Below are 6,369 nucleotides of genomic sequence, written 5' to 3'. Positions count from 1 at the left end.
GTCCTATCGGATGCCAACTTGAATGCATGGCCGAGCCTCATGTGATGCTTAGTTATCTATTCTTTGACCTGGCTCTTCCCATCAAACTTGGTGGTGATTCCAAGGAGATGGTCCATGGAAAGGACTGGGTTCCATCCAAAGAAGAGATATGTGGAGAATAACCCATGGATGAGTGGGCTGTATAGGCATAAACCAGCTCTGCTCAATACTCAGGCCACTTCTGTTTACTCCCAGGCACCAAATGTGCAGACTGTCATGTAGAGTATAATTGAATCATTCACACTGTCCGTGACCCTCTGAATAGTGGGAACTGTTGGGAGGAGTAGAGCAGCTCTTGGCAATGCCTCAGACCTTGCAAAGCTCTAGTAGCTTCTTGCCCTGGACATTACTCCCCTGATCACTGTGAATCCAATATGGAATGGACAAACCAATCACACACTATGTTCTTAGTTGAAGCCTTTTGGTCATGGGTGGGGATGGCCTGTTTGAATTTAGTGAAGACAGCTGCGAGTCACCTTCAGCTATGTCATCAATGACCTTCCCTCCATCCTAAGTTCAGAAACAGGAATGTTCGCTGATGATTACACAATGTTCAGCACCATTCACAACTCCTCAAAGACTAAAGCAGTCCATGTTCAAATGCAACAAGATCTGGACAATATCCAAGCTTGGGCTGGCAACTGGCAAGTAACATTTATGCCACACAAATGATAGGCAATGACCATCTCCAGTAAGAAACAATTTAACCAACTCCCTTGACATTCAATAGTGTTAGCATCACTGAATTCTCCACTATCAACATCTGGAGGGAGTTATCATTCACCAGAATCTCAACTGGACTCACCATGCAAATACAGTGGCTACAGGAACAGGTCAGAGGCTAGGAATACTGTGGCAAGTAACTCACCTCCTGACTCCCCAAAGCTTGTCCACCATCTACAAGTCACACGTTAGGAGTGTGATGGAATACTCTCCACTTGACTTGATGGGTACAGACCTAAAAACACTTAAGAAACTTGACACTATCCAGGACAAAGACCCCTCTTGATTAGCACCACATCCACAAACATTCATTCCCTCCACCACCAATGCTCAGTAGCAGCAGTGAGGACTATTTACGAGATGTAATTGACTAGACAAGAGCCCCTGCAAAAATATATTATGGAGATAGCCTAGACCCTTACATTTATATTTTTTTAAAAGGCACCATGTTCCAGCCATGATTCAATTGGTCCACCATTAAGATTTAATCAAAACACATTATTTTTACAACACTGGTAAAATACAAGAAAAAGAAGAATTGGCATAATTTTATTCCATTGAAATACTTAAGAAGATAATGTATTATTTCATCACTAGTCATCAACCTGTTCTCTCTCTTCAGTCCAGTAGAATGAAGCACTGAAATTAAAAAAAATGGCCCTTTTGATTATAGAGGAAGCCTCTCTGTTTAAGACTCTAGCTACTCTAGCTACTCTAGCAGCAGACAAACTCAAGCCTACAGCTCCAGCAACCAGAAAAAACCTACTTGATGAACTGAAAGCAAAAGCTAAAGTCTCTGGGTCTATGTGAGCCTGACCCTGCCCACTCATGATTCATATGTCTTTTAAAAAAAAACACCCAGGGAGAACTGCCCATCTGAAAGAGACATTTTGGTACCACTGTCACAACACCCATCTGCAAAAGAAACGGGACTCAACAGGATCATTTAAAGGCACAATATTGTCACAACGATGCACTGTAGAAATTCATCAATAAATTGAAACTGACTAAGTTCAATGACCCGTTAGGTCTCCGTTGCTCCAAACGTGGCGGATGTTTGAAAATAACAGAGTGGGTTATTGTCTCTAAACAATATAAGCTCTGTGCCAATCAGAATGTCTCTGAACTTGTGGGAAATGTCAAATCAAAATTAGCACTTTAGGTTTCATGCTGGAGTAACAATACCATTCATAGGCCAAGAAAACCAGTGTTGGTTTCCAGTAAGAGGGGAGCTGGAAATCTTGGCGAGCCAAAGATAGATGACAATCTTCCATTTGAGGGTACAAAGTGATTTTTCCTAAATAGAAGTCCAACTTCCTCTGATGCTTCATGAAGTATAAAGATTTGTGTATCGTTTCCTAACTACTGCTTCAGGATTCTCTGATTTCCTCAGTGTGTCATGTAGTTGAATGGCCAACTGTGTGTAGCCTTGCACAAACCTCCTGTAGTGACCAGCTAGATGAAGGAACCCAAACAGTTCCCTTTCTGTCTTAGGCCAGGGCCATTCCTCTACCACTTGAATTTAGTCTTCGTCAAGATTGTACCTTGCTTGGTTCCCAAGATACAGTACTTTTGTTCATAAAAGTTGTTAGTTCTCTGGTTTGACTTTCAAGTTAATCATGACAAGTGGGGTAAGATGGTGTCCACTATTTCAAGGACCTCCTCAAAATGTTAAGCTGAGCATGAGTACGAGTACATCATTCCCAGTATGCAAGGAGGGTGTGGAAACTAAGATGCTTTATCCATTACACACGTGAGTGAAGGTGATGGGTGTATTACTGAGCCCAACAGCATTCTCATATCTTCACAAAGTACTCCATTGCCCTGTGCTTTTCAATGTCTTGTTCAAGGCCAGGAACTGATCATAAACATGGGCCAAATTGACACATATTAAGAAAATACTTTGGCAGTGCCGATGGTGGTGGGTGTCATGTTCAGATAATGTGGTGTGCTATGCTGGAAAGGTTGTGCATGCAGATGTGCCATGACTGAACCAGAATGTCAGGACATCAAACAGGCATTCGAGCTGATATGGCATTAGCTTCAAGAATGTGATATGCACATCTCCAATGAATAGCCATGTCAATCACTCCCGGCTGAACGCGCAATCCATAGTGCAAAGGCATACTGTGCCCCACCCCCAAACACCTCACTACTGTAATTGAAAGGGTCAGGCACCAACTTGTGGGTGAGGTGCTTTTTGTAGAGTAATGAGGTTAGCATCAGAAGGCTATATAATGTTAACATAATAATAATGTCAGGGTCACACGAGCACTTAGAGAGATCTGAAAAGGACAGAAGCTCTGACTCCTGATGTAAAGAGCTAGCTACAAATAAAGAGCTTTTGTGTGAGAAAAACTAGAGTCAAGAATTATACCTGTGGGAGATTGAACTGAGAATAAGCAACAAAATGTCTTAAGTTAGTTCTGCTTAGGCTCAGTTTGTGTTTGGGCCAGATGCTGCTCAAAATGAAGAAAAAATGCAAAATTTTATGAACAATGTGTGGGGACAGTGATTGCAACATCTCTGTGTCTTAACAGCCCTCCTTCTGCCTGGCATTCCATTTCATATACTCCATGTGTGGAGTTACAGCAAAAGTATTCAATAGCAGCTTCTTGTGATTGACTTCCATGTACCTTTAAGGGGGACAGACTGACTTATTTTTAAATCCAGAAGTGCTCTTATATACAACTGAATGTTTTTTCCTGCCATCACCAAATCACATGTGATTTTTTTTCTACCTATTAATCATCGCCAATAAATCTCTTGTGTTTTGCAATTGATTAATCTATGCACAAAGACCATTAAGGGCAGATCATGAAAGGTGAGAGAGAGGTAGGGAGAGGGCAGGAATGAGGAGAGGGGTAGGGGGCTAAATCAAAATAGACTTAGAAGGAGAGTTAAAGTCTTTTTTTAAGAGCTGGAGTCGAACTGCAATACCTGCTAGCTTTGCATCCCATTAAATTCCCAGTTTGGATGTAGCCCATTCCAGAAGTGCAAGTCAGGCTGTGTGGAAAATATCAAAACATACAGGAATATAGGACCAAGAGTCAGCCATGTAGCCGCTTGAGTTTGTTCCAGCATTTAATGAGATTATGGTTGATCTGCCACCCAACTCTGTATATTCAGCTTTCCTTCATATCCTTTTAATACCTTTCATATAAAAAGTAGAGTAATTTATCAATCCAGCATCAATTATTATTTGTGTGAGAGAGTGCCAATTCTCTGTCGCCACTTGTATGGGGAGGGTTTCCAAATTTCACTTTTCCTGCTTCCGTCTCTGTAACCAGCTGATAGCAGCAGAAAACAAACCAGTTTAAACCAGAATCACTAATGTCATTCTGCAGCTTGTGGAAAAAATAATGAAAGAAAAAGGCAAAAACCAAAAAGGAATTTAATGTGACAGTTATAACTACAGCTACCATACCTCCTGGGCAAGAGACTGCATAATGGTTTTCAGAATCCTGCTCCACTTACTGAACTGTAAATATAGCTTGGAAGTTTTCTCAGATATATTTGTTCTGTAGTGGCACAAGTCACTTATGTGACTCTAATTGCTTATGTTTCACTGCAAAGGGAAATGGGTGACCAGTAACACTTTTTGCTGGCCTATTAAATGTATGTGAAAATTTAATGATACAACTCATGGTGCAATGATGTCATGATATTATTGATTGCATCTGCTGTTATTTATTAATATCTATCGAAGAAGAAACAAAAGACAAATGAAGAATGACAAAATAGCCATCTATTGTCAAAGTTGATGTACCATCTGTCAGCTATTATGGCTATCATCCAGTGGAAGTCTTTGCTCAGTTTACCGTAACCATTGTATAACATGTGGCAAGTGAACTACTCATCAACACAGCTTAATGCCTTTGTTCAAATTCAACTGTTGGTAGATTATCCACCGGGATTTTTGAGCTGGGTTTTGCAGCCCCCTCCAAGGATGGCTTGAGAGGTGGTTGGGTGAGTAAGAAGTAAAATGTTACCCAAGTCTTGCTCACCACTGACCTTCCAACCCTTGTCCTTAGCACAGTTTTACCTGTGGCAGGAAGTTGTAGGCACTTCACTGCCTGTGGGCCAATTGAAGTTCTTAAGTGGCAAATCAATGTCCACTTGAAGACTTCATTCCACTATCACTGGGATTTATCCCATATTAGGAAAGGTTTGCAACAAGAGTGTAGCCTGGCAGCTTTCACTGCACCCACAGTTGGCAGAGAAGGGGGTAGTTGCCTTCTAAGTAGGGTTCTGGAGCCCACCAAAAGCCTTTTGACCTTGAATTTCCCCTTCTCCCACTCCCCCCTTCTTATAGCATTACCCCCTCACCATGCCTGCCTCCCTTCCCTGCAACTTACCTTTCACTTCATTCCAGTTTCATGGCTTCAATGGGAATGGATGCAATCCCAGCAAGGGCCACCATTTGCGGTGGTGATGCTGAGACCACAGAGCTGCCTGTTATTTGATTAGAGGCATGATTCCCTCCCAACATGGGGGCGCAAGTCTCACCTTAAACCAGTTCATTGTCCAATGGCCATTAACTCCCTGTGGTGCAGACTGAAATAGCCTGACTTTTCAACTGGCGGGAGGAATAAATCCAGTGGATTAAATAAAGCAGCCTGTTAATTCTGATTTTTTTTATTGCTTCCCTGATGTGGCCTGATAATGCTGAATATTTCGAACATTTTCTGCTTCAGTTTTGCTGAAATACAAAATTATCTTGGAGGTAGGAGACAGAGGATGGTTGTGGAGGGTTGTTTTTCAGACTGGAGGCCTGTGACCAGCCGTGTGCCTCACGGATCTGTACTGGGACACCAAATTTTTCTCAATTATATAAATGATTTGGATGTGAATATAGGAGGAATGATTTGTAAATTTGCAGATTGCACCAAAATAGATGGTATAGTGGACAGTGAAGAAGGTTATCTCAGAGTACAATGGGACCTTAATCAGATAGGTTGATGGGCCAAGGACTGGCAGATAGAGTTCAACTTAAATAAATGTTAGGTGTTGCATTATGGTAAGCAAATCAGGACAGGATTATGCACTTAATGGTAGGGTCCTGGTAAGTGAGACCTTGTGGTGCAGGTTCATAGTTCCTTGAAAGTGGAGTCACGGATAGACAGGGTAGTGAAGGATGCATTTGCTATTCTTGCCTTTATTGGTCAGTGCATTGAGTATTAGGAGTTAGGAGGTCATGTTGCGACTATACAGGACATTGGTTAGGCCACTTTTGGAATATGGCATTCAGTTCAGGTCTCCCTGGTATAGGAAAGATGTTGTGAAAGTTGAAAGGGTTCAGAAAAGATTTACAAGGATATTGCCAGAGTTGGAAGGTTTGAGCTATAGGGAGACTCTAAATAGGCTGGGGTTATTTTCCTTGGAGCATTGGAGGCTGAGGGGTGACCTTATAGAGGTTTATAAAATCATAAGGGGCATGGATAAGGTCTTTTCCCCAGGGTAGAAGAGTCCAAAACTAGAGGGCATAGGTTTAAGATGAAAGGGAAAGGTTTAGAAAGGACCTAAAGGGTATTTTTTTCACTAAGAGGGTGCTGCATCTATGGATTCAGCTGCCAAAGGAAGTGGTGGAGGCTGGTACAATCACAA

This window comes from Rhincodon typus, chromosome 5, assembly GCF_021869965.1.
Source record: "Rhincodon typus isolate 14 chromosome 5, sRhiTyp1.1, whole genome shotgun sequence".
NCBI classification, from domain to species: domain Eukaryota; kingdom Metazoa; phylum Chordata; class Chondrichthyes; order Orectolobiformes; family Rhincodontidae; genus Rhincodon; species Rhincodon typus.
The sequence above is the reverse complement of the archived record's forward strand: the minus strand, read 5'-3'. Positions refer to the sequence as shown.